Below are 14047 nucleotides of genomic sequence, written 5' to 3'. Positions count from 1 at the left end.
AAAAAAAAATAGCACTCACAGACAGTGAGCTAGTCGAGACGTCCGCTACCTACCCTAAAACTTGTTTTTGTGGTTTGATAGCTGAATTAGCTATCTACGCTATACGCACGTTTATAAAAAATTATTACATTCAGTGCAACAACGCCTTTTTATACGCTTTATATTAGCTTCACCAGTATGTTTGTATGTATGTTTGTAACCGACTTCTTTGGGCGCGATTTTGAACCACTTTAAACGGCTAGATTTCGTTCAAACTTTGTAGATTTATCGAGGACCGATGACTGTACACTAATTTGACTAAAAAATTAAAAATAAATAATAGTTAAAAAAACTAAAAAGCACGCTTTATATAAAATTCAACTAAAAATAGAAAATAAATTTAAATTAAAAATAGTGTAAAAAAATATATTTTATTGTAAAAAACGCGTGGGGTGCTTTTTAAGATATTATTAAAATAATAATTCTTATACACCCCACGCTTTTTTTACATTAAAATATATTATTATTAGTATGGTAGTCTGCAGCTATCGAAGGGCCCTTCGATAGCTGCAGACCTCTATTTTTAAATTTAAACATACTGACTGTAACTGAAATTTACGTACTAGAGGCTAGCTTATTTGTTAAGAAAAATTCAAATCTATTCACTCGGATGGGCGACAGTTCTTTGTTTCCATCGCGTGATCCTACGAGACTTCGAGTACCCCACATTAGAACCACTTTGTACCAAAAAAACTGTAATGCTATGTGTGTAGAAATATTTAATAAATTACCAAAACAAATGAGAAAGGAGACAGTGTTAAATAGATTTAAATTAAAATTATTAATACTATTAAAAAATATTGTTTTTACTCAATAAATGAATATTATCAAACGAAGTGGTAACTGGCACCAATACTATTTTTACCAATAATATTATATTTTGTTGTATAATTTTTACTACATTATCTCTTAGCATTTCATTTATTATTGTAAATGTGTATTGTAGGGTCTTTTAGTAGGCTTTACGTTGATTAAATTAAATGTAGCAGTAATTATTGATTGTGTTAGGTTTAAAATATTGTGAAGTGAAACCACAAAAATACATGTGCCTGCTCTTAAATTTGTAACAACTTTACCTGTGAATGTTTCTGGCAAATAAAGAACTTTGACTTGACTTTGACTTTGACTACTAAGATACTTACAGCATCAATATTTCGTCATTTCTGTACGTTAATCTATATCCGCACTGCCACTCCAGGCGCGTTCGGCTCGGATCGGCTTACATTCGGCACGCGATGTCATGGCGTGATATTCATTGTTTGATTGTTAGAGAAATAACGAAATCAAATAAAATGTTATAATTCATGATTTCTTAACTGTGGTATGTAATTCTACGATTTTTACTTTCGTAATTGGTGCATCTTCCCATAACACAAGACGGCATTGTAATGTTGTACCTATATCAAATTGTAAGCAATTCTGTCAACCAAAAAACGCGTGAGTACCGTTTTCGTATCGAGTGAGCGACTACGACCAAAGGGGATAATTGCCTTCATTTAGGCGATTCATTTTCGGCGCGCTAGTGACATATCTACCTCTTATACTATAATATCATTGACTTAAAATACATCCATTCACAAAAAAATTAAAATCGATTGATTGCCCCCGCTTGACCTTGCTTCGCTTTTTTTAGGTATTTAGGTAGTTATTATATGTATGGTTTGTACTGTTTGTGATGTTTATCTTATAACCTGTGTCCGTTTATTTCATTGTGCACATAAGAAACCATATTGTACGCCAGACCCCGTCTAGGTTCCACTAAACACTGTGCTATATATTATTATACTCTTTGCACTGTGCTGTTTTCAGGAGTCATTGGAAGTAATTGTCGCTTTTAGGTTAGGTACTAAGAGTGACCTTGTTGCCAATAGTAAACAAGAGTTGAAGTAGAAGTTGAATATTACGAGATGAATTCAAATTCAAATATTTTTATTCAAAATAGGATGTGACATCACTTATTGAAAGTCAAAAACTGCCACCCATTCCAAAATGAATGCCTCAGACCTGAGAAGAACGGGCGCAACAAACTCAGCTGGCTTTTTTCATCGAAAAATATGTTTACAAAGTAATATTGTACAATTAAACTAATTATTTAATAGCCTGAGGGCGGTTACTCTATTCCCAATCTGTGATATCATTAAGAAGTCATTTATGTTATAGTAATCTTTACCACACAAACGTTTTTTAACAATTCTTTTGAATAACGTAATACTTTTGTTTAGAACATTTTCTGGGATCTTGTTGTAAAAGCATATACATCGCCCCACAAAAGACTTACTAACTCGACTTAGCCGAGTAGTAGGCATCATAAGTTTGTGTCTGTTCCTGGTGTTAACATTATGGTTAAGACAGTTTCTGGCAAATTCACTTATGTACCTATGAACATACATTACATTATCAAGAATATATTGAGAAGCAACAGTCAAGATGTTAATTTCTTTATATTTATAATCTAGGTTATAAATAGCGCAAATAGCCCTCTCCTGCAGCACAGATATTGTATTAATATCGGCAGCGTTGCCCCATAGCAATATACCATAGGACATAAAACTATGGAAATAACTAAAGTATACTAGTCGCGCCGCATCTACGTAAGTTAATTGTCTAATCTTTTAAACCGCGTATGCTGCAGAACTACGTCTATTCATATATCCATTGTAATTTGGAATCTAGAGTTATGCCAAGAAATATAGCAGCTTCCACCGGTTCTATCACCTCTCCGTTAAACAAAACATTTGCATCTACATTTTTGACATTTGGTACGGTAAATTTAATGTATTTAGTTTTCTTGCTTTTTAACAATAGGTTATTAGCGCTAAACTAGTACACGATGTCAGATAGAATATCGTTCACTTCGTCATACATAGCTTGGTTTCTTTTCACTTTGAAAATCAGTGAAGTGTCGTCCGTAAGCAATACTACCTTTTGTTTTTTCTCTATAAGATTAGGAAGATCATTTATATGGATAAGGAAGAGGAATGGTCCAAGAATAGACCCTTGTGGGACCCTCATACTGAGAGGAGTCCCAGGAGATCTCCTGCCATTCACGTCGACCCTCTGAATTCTATTGTTTAGATATGAAGTCAGAAGATCGAGCGCAGTTCCTGTTATGCCATAGTGGCATAGCTTCCTGACCAGCGTTGAATGTTGAACACAATCAAAAGCCTTAGATAAATCACAGAAGATGCCAAGTACATTCTGCGATTCCTCCCAGGCGTCAAAAATATTCTTAATTAGCTAAACACCTGCATCCATTGTTTAACGTCCCATAGTAAAGCCAAATTGTTTCAACTGAAGTAACTTATGAGAGTTAAAGTAAGTAAGCATTTGGCTTAAAATTATTTTTTCAAAAATTTTACTAAGGGTTGGCAAAACTGACACAGGACGATAGTTATTCGATGTCAGAAGAGCATCCCGACTTAAATATTGGTGTAGATTGGTGTAGATTGGTGCAGAATGATATATTCAGAAATTCGCTTTACTTTTTGTCTAGACCCGATAAAAGGTAATAATGGTATATTAAGGTACGTAAATAGTAGTGTGTAATAGCATTTAACGGTGATAAAAGTACTAATGTAAATAGACTAAACAGGCTAATTTAATAGATCTGATCTAAGTAAATATTCAATAGACAGAAATCAGTACTTTAGTTGAGGCAGCTCGCCAGCTCGTGGTCTAATATATTTGTAGCTTGAACAAACTTATAAACTTATTACTTGATGGCTTAGTTATAGCTGTTACACACATTTAAAAAATTTAGACACAAACACAAAACGTTGGACGAAATGACGTTCTATACATAATATAGACAATACAAAAACAAAGCCAAATTATGGCACATGCCACAAATGATACCATAATCAGCTTCGACTGCCATACATTTATGCTTTACTCCAGTTGTTTAAAATATTATTGGTCAATAGGCAGCAATGTAAACATTTTCTTTTTAGTTTAAGCTAAGCGTATTTTGAATTTAGAACCCAATTTAGACAGTGACAGTAAAGTATTATTAGTAGTGAGTGAAGTAGCAGTAAAGTATTTTTTAAACCCTGACGAAAAAGGGTTGCTATAAGTTTGACGTTTGTCAATCTGTCCCTATTTTCTGATCAAGAACTAAGGTTTTTTTTACGTTTTAAAATAAAAAACCACATTCATATTATAAAGGCGAATGTTTATATGCTTATTTATCAGTTTGTGTGTATATTTGTTACTCCTTAACGCTCTAACTAAATGGATTTGGATCTAAAAAGTTATGAGAGAAACAAACACTTAAATATATTATTTTTATCGACATAAAATAATTCGGTAATGAGGTTTTAAAATGTGAAGTTTCCAAATTAATTTGATTTGTTAAAATTTGTCTTTTAGACTCAGACATCTTTTCCAGGCTATCTTTTTAGCATATGTATCGATTAGTATCGGAATACTGGGTCTCGAAATCTGGAGCGATTGCCAATTTCGTGGCCATCTGGAGGGCAAAGCCAAATTGGCTTCAAAGAAACTGGGCGTCATTAATAGAGCACGGCAATACTTCAAGCCGGCCCATATTCTAGCGCTGTACAAAGTGCAGGTCCGGCCACACAGTCCGGAGTATTGCTGTCATCTCTAGTGTGGCGCACCCCAGTATCAACTCGATCCATTTGACCGCGCGCAACGCAGAACTCTGTGAACGGCTGGATCACTTGGCGTTGCGTAGAGACGTCGCTTCATTGTGTGTCTTCTACCGCATTTATCACGGGGAGTGTTCCGAAGAGCTGTTTCCTGCCGCCGAATTCCACCTTCGCACGACACGCCACAAGTTACGATATAATCCCCACCATCTGGATGTGTGGTGGTCCTCCACAGTGCGATTTTCAAGGAGCTTTCTTCCTCGTACTACAAAGCTGTGGAATGAACTTCCTTGTGCAGTGTTTCCGGGACGATTCGACATGGGTACCTTTAAAAAAAAACGCGTACACCTTCCTTAAAGGCCGGCAACGCTCCTGTGCAAGAGATTGTGAGCGGCGGTGATCACTTAACAACAGGTGACCCGTACGCTCGTTTGTCCTCCTATTCCATAAAAAAAATATGTAGGGTACGCGGACATCAACATATCTTTGTATGACATTTCGTCAAATTATAAATGTGGCTAAATTGGACTTTTGTGTGGGCGTTAATTTGACTTAATATATTGACTTTTATTGTTGTAATAATAAAAAAGTTTTATCATAATTTTTGAGCATTAATTTTTAAACGCTTAAATCCTTTATATCAATTAGCCTCGAGGAAATGATTCTATTATGATTATGGTTCGCTTGGAGGGATCGGATCGCGAAGGGTTAACCTGTATGCTACACCCAGTGAGGAAGCTGGAGATTCACTTGCATAAACTCTTGGGAAGCCCAAATGATGGAAGTTTCTCAAAATTTCTCTCTCTCTCAAGAAGCGCCTTGTGCTATACACGATCAAAGGCCTTTTACCTTACCTTTGATAGCCGCTGCCCATATATGTTTTAGTATAGATATCAGAACATCGCCTGCTGACCGGCCATGGCGAAAGCCGTACTGTCGGTCGTTGATCATCTGGTGACCCTTTAGGTATACCAAGAGCAGGTGGTTAATTATTATGCTCTCTATTATTTTGGTGAGCATGAAGGTAAAAAAATCCCATTTGTCGTGTAATTTCGCCTATCGGAATACTGGGTCTCAAAATCTCGGGCAATTGCCGATTCCGCCGTCCTCTAGAAGGTACAGCCAAATTGGCTTCTAAGAGGGTACTTTAAACCGGTCCATCGGAGTATTGCTGTCATCTCTGGTCTGTCGCAACCCAGTATCAGCTCGATCCATTTGACCGCGTGCACCGCAGAGCATCTTGAATTATCTGAGACCCTTGTGCTCTGTGATCGGCTGGATCACTTGGCGTTGCGTAGAGACGTCGCTTCGTTGTTTGTCTTCTATCGCATTTTATCACGGGGAGTAACCTTATTAACTTATTCTGCAGCAGAACCTTAGAAAGAAACCTTTATTCTTCCATTGCAGATATAATAATTTAATAGATTAAACAACATTGCGTACCTTAGTCTCTTACCCAATGCCAATGTCGGGTTTAAAATCAGGCTGCTTATATATCCCCAATATAATTAGGCATAGGTATACCATATACCCGAAGCAGAGTAGATTTCATATTTTTAGCTTCTCTCCGTTTAGAATAGATAGACACTTCTTCAATATGAGCGAACAAGGAGTGAAGTGATATTCGCAAATAATTCTATATTGTTTTTTCTTACAAGATTAGGCAGATCGTTACTATAAACTATTAAAATGAATAGTCCAAGTATAGACTATTTTCTGATAAGACGAGTCTGAGGAGATCTGACGCTGGATGAAGAAGGCGCTAGCTGCTCCTCTCTTCGTGATATTTAAAAAGAAGAAGCACCCTTGGCTACTATTTAAACAGTAACTGGCGCAATGTAAAACCGCCATAAAAGGCTTGACTTAACATTAAGCAGTGGGTGGCTCAATTATGCAATAACACTTAATAAGCAAATCGTTGTGAACTTAGCAAATTGCAACGAGACGAATGATCTCAATAGTTACTCAAGTATGTAATTACATTGTGCTTTTTATTAAAGGATCTAGTATTTGTGTGAACCTTAGACATAGTCAGGATTGTACTTGTAATAATTAAATACTCAATATAAAAGTGTTATAATATCAATTATGTGTTAAAGTCGTGCTTAACTTTCTCTACATATTATTTTTGTGTTTCGGCTTATGCTAGGAATTGAAGAATAACGCTGATAGGTTTCAGTACTTCGGCTACTACCCACAAACCCATGAGAAAAGGGTATAGGCAAGCATGATTTTTAAAAATAATTAAATTTAATTTTTATATCCTAAAAGCTTAAATAATTTACGCGTATAGATAGTCTCTTGCTGTTACACAGCCGATAAACAGGCCAAGTTTAGTGTGCATGACAAGCTACGTTTTACACTCGAGATTTGTATGATACTTTGTGTTAGTGTGCGTACATTGTTCAAATAGAGGTTAGCTCTGAACTTAATTTTTTCGTAAAGATTTCCACATCTGTCATAGTTTATCTAGACGTATTAATGATCTAATCCTAAAAATTATCAAACACATCAAAATATGGATAAGGACATTATTTTTGAATTAGATATAAATATTCTTTTCAGGCAATATGTTTTGGCTATTCAAACGCGCCATTTTGCGCGGGATTTCTCTGACGTAATAGTCTATATATATCAGCAATCTATATGAAACTAGATAATAAATGGAAAGGCGGTTTTTTCCTTTGGTTATACTGCGAAAACTACTGAAGGGATCGCAATAATACATAAACAAATTTGTTGGTAATAATTTTGTTGTAACTTATTAGATTTAATGAAATTTTGTGATTTATAAAATACTGGAACAAAAGCAAAAACAAACCTATTATTGTCCTGTGCAAAAATTCTTCGAAAATTGCACCAAATAAAGTATTTCTTCTAGTTCCAAGAGAGACTCAATTATCCGAGCAAAGTGGTGTAAATCAATGATAAGAAATCATCAAGTATCTCCATTAACTTGTTTTTGGAGACCATTTTAATGTGAGTTTAATGAATATGTTATTTTTATAATGTTATTATTTTTTACATCTTCAATGTAACATAACCTTAACTTAATTAATTAATGATTATAAATTTTTTAAAATTAGATGTGAAATGTGCTTTTAACTCTGTTGATAGGGGAGCTCTGCTGAGAGAAATTAAAATTCAATTCCTTCAATCTATCATTATATTTGGCAATGTTATAGTAAACCATCCAAATTATTATTCAAAAATCATAATATTTGGTCTTCTGTTGGGTGTCAGCAAGGCGACCCTCTTGGTCCAGCAATATTTAGCCTTGCCATTCATTCCGCCATAACAAAACTAAAATCAAAATTTAATGTTTGGTACTTGGATGATGGTACTTTGGGTGGTGAAGTGGACTCTGTTTTAGATGATTTGAAAGTTGTAATAGAAAGTTTTAGCTCAATCGGCCTTGAGTTAAATTTTTCGAAATGCGAGCTTTTTATCGGCGAAAATTTCCAAATTTCAGACTGGGTTGATATTACCAATAAATTTAATGTTCTGGCCCCCAATATTAAAATTTTGGATATGAATTCACTTGACCTTCTTGGAGCTCCATTATTTCCTGTTTCAATTGCAACGATCTTAAACGATCACATTAAAAAATTTAATAACGTTTCGGACAGATTATTGAAAATTAATTCTCATATGGCCTTAACTATTATTCGGTCTTGTTTATTTGTTCCAAAATTTACGAACCTCTTAAGGTCTAGCCCGTTATGGAAATTTCCAAATTTGCTTGATGTGATTGATATTTCACTTAAAAATATTTTAGAAACCGTTTTGAATTGCGCGTTTACAGATCGTGCATGGTCTCAAGACTCTTTACCGATACGGTTGGGTGGTTTGGGTACTGGCAAAGTTTCGGGCATTGCCTTACCAGCATTTCTATCTTCAGTTCATAGTGCGCAGCCTTTGGTTACTAGAATTGTAAATCATGTACCAGGGCATGTAAGGCTACTGGAAACCCATGCGCTGGCAGCTATTTCGGTCAACGGATCAGCCTTGCTATCCAACGCGGTAATGCTGCCAGTATTCTTGGTACTCTTCCACGTAATGATTTTATGTAGTCGTAGTATTGTAAATATAGTTATAAGATTTGTTTTGATTTCATACCTTAACATTGATATGATTATGAATGTTAAGGTATATCATGATTCTCGTTGGCTAAAAAAGGCATTTATTTAATCAAAATTGATTCATTTAGAATTCTTTTTGACATCATTTCTAACACTACCACCGATTCAGAAACAAATGGCGCTCTCAGAGAGAATAATATGAGGTCTTAAATAACAATAAAAACATTGGTTAAAATAGTCTCAATTAAATAATATTGTTACAAATTAAATATATTTTCGTTTTATTTTCTCAATAAAATAATTCATATTATTAATTACATTTTCAGATAAAATTCAATTTTCTGGATTTATAGATTATACTGTTTAGTTTTACAAATTAATATGAGAAAATATAAATAAAAAAGAACTTTAAAATTTAATTAATAATCACAATATTACGTTGTAGGTTTCAGCCATTTCAATTCAGCAGAAATAAAATCTTGGTTTGAAGCAAAAATAAAACGCGTCATCAAATAGCATCCACTTCCAGTCATTGTAAATAATAATAATTTTATGATAAAAAAACAGAGACAGAATTTCATATAATATTAGTAATCACCAAAAACAATATCTAGCAACCATACGACTGTTTTTGTTAACAGTGACTTTGACACTTACACTGTACTTCAACCAATAATAGCATTGTGTTGCGATTCGCGCGAATTATTGTATTATTGTTTAATTAATATTTATTACTAGCTGATGCCCGCGACTTCGTACGCGTACACACATGACTAAGCATGTAGTACTTATAAAAAATCTTTATTTCTTAAAATTTTATTTATTTTATATTAAATGAAGATATCGATATATTTTATCAATTAATATAAAAATAATCTGATAGATAGTTAACAACTTTAAGGAATCTACCAACTATAGTTAGCTAAAATTAAGTTTATTTTTTACCTCCAGAGAAAGATATATTATAGATAAAAAAATTCTAATGAGTTATTCATTTTAAACTATTCTTTCAATTTGATTTCTGAACGACGCGACGGGGGACACATCAATGGAAAAACAAAATTGATGTTTTTATTTAATTGCGAGCATTTTCATATTTATTTACCTTTTAAACCTTCTGGACTTTCACAAATAATTCAAGATCAAACTTAGCCAAATCGGTCCAGCCGTTCTTGAGTTTTACCGAGACTTACGAACAGCAATTCATTTTTATATACATAGATTCAGTAAAAAATTAATAAAAAGATACAATTTAAGATATAATCAATAAAAATAAAGATTTAAAACATATTCTAACTAAATATAAGTTACATTTATATACCCTATTGTATAGATATCATCCGAATACTTTATTCATAAAATAGATAAATAAATACATTTCTCATCAAAATAATACACCTCAGAGGTTTGGTCTTGAATGTATTTTATGTTTTTATTTTACATTAAGTAAATATAAAAATAAAACTATCATTACGGGGAAGCGTACCAAGAACTCTGGCAGCATTTCCGCGTTGGATCATAGTATTGTAAATATAGTTATACTTACGATTTGTTTTGTTTGAATAAATACTATGTCATGTTATATCTCTCGTTTCGACTCGTCTCATCCCATAGGTTGTATGGGATTGGTTTCTTCCGGGTTTCTTGCTGGCCAGTCCATAGCTATAACCGACGTCGATGCTAGGCCACGCTCCGTCAATCTTTTTCTTACGGTAGAATCGCTCACAGTCAATCTTCGAATGCCACGGAGTGGAATAGAAATATTTATTAGTATATTTTTTATGATTATAATAGGATTGATATTTAATTTTAAGGATTGATATATACAACTATAGTACTGTTTCATGATTTCAATTTTTGTGATCAGAAGTTTATGTATGTGGAAGAGGTACAATTTATTTAGGAGGTCTACAACTTATCTGAAGCATGGCAGGTAACTCCTTTTAAACTGAAAAGTCTGCCAGTGAAATTGCTGTCGAAATTGGCCCAATTATTTCTGAGAGTAGCCGAAACAAAAAGATACTTTTTAAAAATTAGTTTTCAACTGCTAAATTAATATAAGTACCATAATATATTAATATTATTAAGTAATTTATTCATTACTATTTTCTGTCTGTTTATTACGTACCTAAGTATCCCTCCCTACTTTGTGGTTTTGCTTAAATGCCCCTTAGATAATAATTTCCGTAAGCTGTAAATCTGCTTTTTTTGATGACATGAAAAAGGTAGGTTGGTAAGTAAGTATCTGTAATAGTTTTATTTATTGATATTTATTAGTAGCTTTTGGAATCTCTTTACTATAGTTAAAAATTTCAACAATACATACTTACGTGTTTAATTAATACTTTATCTATATTTATACACAGTACAATAAAATATACTAAAACGTATTACAAAATCTTAGACAACATTAACTCGAGAATGACGTCTTTACTGAAGTAATCTTATTCTTAAAGAAGCATTATTTCAAAAGTTTATGCTTTCTTGTAAAAGAATGAACCTTTGTGATATTTTTGGACATGGTTTAATTAAGAGCTTGAAAATATCGCGTAACATGTGACTGTTTCAAAACTGTGTGTTTGTAATGCAGAAGATGTTATGACTGAGCCTAGGTGAGGTCACATTGAGATTTCGTTACATCGATTTAAAACAAAACTAATTGTATTTTCAATGTTTCAATGAAAATATACTCGTATATGTAAAGGAAACATTGCATTAAATTCAGCATTTTTTCAAAATTATTTAACCCGTTCTTGGCTCTACATGGGCTTGATTCTTTGTTGTATAGCGATTTTTACCCACTTCAAGAAGTTCTACGAGCTTGAAATTTGCGCACGTGTCATTGACCAAAGATAATACAATATTTTTAATACTTTGGCTTATCCTAACAAGGATCACCAGGGTAATTATAATAAATACATAGAAGCGACATACTAACGATATGGAGTCTTTACTTAAAAGTACTTACGATACTGGTGTTGAATACAAAAAAATGAGTAGGTATATAAAATACAATAATATATTAATATATTAATTTAATTTGTACCTAAATTTATGGACAATGTGGGATGTAAGCCCGCGCCTCTCGGATTAAGTCTAACCCTCTTACCAACTAAGCTAACCGTCCGCATGAACCCGGAAGTCAGGAATGTCACTTAAAAATAACAAACTATATATAATATAGTAATATTCTTGTAAGTAGGTATATAAAATATGCCTATATCTACGGAAAAACCATACCTACTGCCTAATGATGCCTCGTAATGAAGATTTGATTAAAATTAGTACTCGCGTAAATTTTACGGAGTCAATACATGACCGCAAACTTATAAAAATAGAGTGCAAACTAAATAAATCACACAATCTGATGACACAATGATGCCCCATTTAGTCCAATGGTTAGTAACCCTGCCTACTGAGCTAGAGGTTCCGGGTTCGAATCCCGGTTGGCGCAAACATTTATATGATGAATATGGATGTTTGTTTCCGAGTCATGGATGTTTATATGTATTTATGTATGCTTAAGTAAGTATATTGTATTAAATATATAGTTGTCTTTGTACCCACAGTACAGGCTATGCCTTGTTTGGGCCAAGATAATTTGTGTAAAAGTGTGTTAATTTCTTTTTAATTATTATTATTATATATAGTTTAAATGTATGAGCATCAGCACCATGTTACGTGGATCCAACATGGATTGTACTCTAGTGCCCTTATTGAGCATCGCGCGAACAGGTGAAAAGTACCAAGAATAAGAAAGCAAATTGAACATATTCGAAATTGATTTAGATAAAAAAATTACAATTATTAAAACTATCCAGTTTCCATCCCTACGGAAGAGTTGAGCTTTCAAATTCAAATTCAAATATTTTTATTCAAAATAGGATGTGACATCACTTATTGAAAGTCAAAAACTACCACCCATTCCAAAATGAATGCCTCAGACCTGAGAAGAATGGGCGCAACAAACTCAGCGGGCTTTTTTTTTTCATCGAATAAATATGTTTACAAAGTAATATTGTACAATTAAACTTATTATTTAATAGCTTGAGGGCGGTCACTCCATTCCCAATCTGTGGTATCATTAAGAAAGTCATTTATGTTATAGTAACCTTTACCACACAAACGTTTTTTAACAATTCTTTTGAATAACGTTATACTTTTGTTTTGAACATTTTCTGGGATCTTGTTGTAAAAGCATATACATCGCCCCACAAAAGACTTACTAACTCGACTTAGCTTTAGCTAACTTTAATGAGATGAAGTGGCAAGAGATTTATTGCCAAGTTGTAAGCCAATACTTACGCATTCAATATTTTATATAATATTTGCAAGTCACGCAACAAAACTCTTCAAACTTGCGGGACAGGGTTGGTGTGAATGGAGTGGGAGAAAGAGAAGAAGTAATGAAGGCTATCTCTCTTGAAGTCACTCGGTCAATGCTGACCACTGTGATGGTCCCGACTGCAACATTAAGTCGTGGACAGTTGCACTTCATGCCGATCAATGGCTTCAGGAATCCTAGCTTTCGATTCAACTGTACTGCATCATGATCAGATAATCGTATCGAGTTTGAATCTTGTCCCTGCCATTTTTTCAGTGACAAAGAGCTATTTTTTTAAGGTTGGTTTCCTCTGCAACGTGACCGAAGTACTGTAGTACTCTTCAGACATACGACAAGCGTCTGTTATTCGATGTTCATCTCCGTCCGAATTGACTCATTGGTTCTGAGAGCCGCCCATGGGATTCGTAACATGTTCATTAAAAATATTTTAAATGTTGATAAATGGAGGCCCATATGCTCTACATATACTCTTGGAGTCAGACTTGACTGAACGTATATGTTTATCAGAAGCTCTTAATATTCTTTTATAAAACCCAACCAATAATATAGGTACTATAAACTTTTTTTTATGGAATAGGAAGACAAACGAGCGTACGAGTCACCTGTTGTTAAGTGATCACCGCCGCCCACAATCTCTTGCAACACCAAAGGAATCACAGGAGGAAGGTACCCATGTCGTATCGTCCCGGAAACACCGCACAAGGAAGTTCATTCCACAGCTTTGTGAAACTAACATTTTTTGAAGTTATGTATACTTCTTTTGGGACATTTGGGAAAAATGATGGGGGTGAATTTTACGTTTTTACGTTGCACGCGACACCAATTTCTAAGTAACAGGATGAAGTGGGTTTTATCGTTCCGCGCGCAATATTTAAGTGTCTCTTAAATTAACTTGGTAACTATTATGGAGACTATACACTAGTATAGAGTCCATAGTAACTATCTTCAAAGTGGCTATTTAAATATTTTTA

The sequence above is a fragment of the Leptidea sinapis genome, chromosome 4 (genome assembly GCF_905404315.1).
Source record: "Leptidea sinapis chromosome 4, ilLepSina1.1, whole genome shotgun sequence".
NCBI lineage: Eukaryota > Metazoa > Arthropoda > Insecta > Lepidoptera > Pieridae > Leptidea > Leptidea sinapis.
This window is presented reverse-complemented; position numbering follows the sequence as displayed.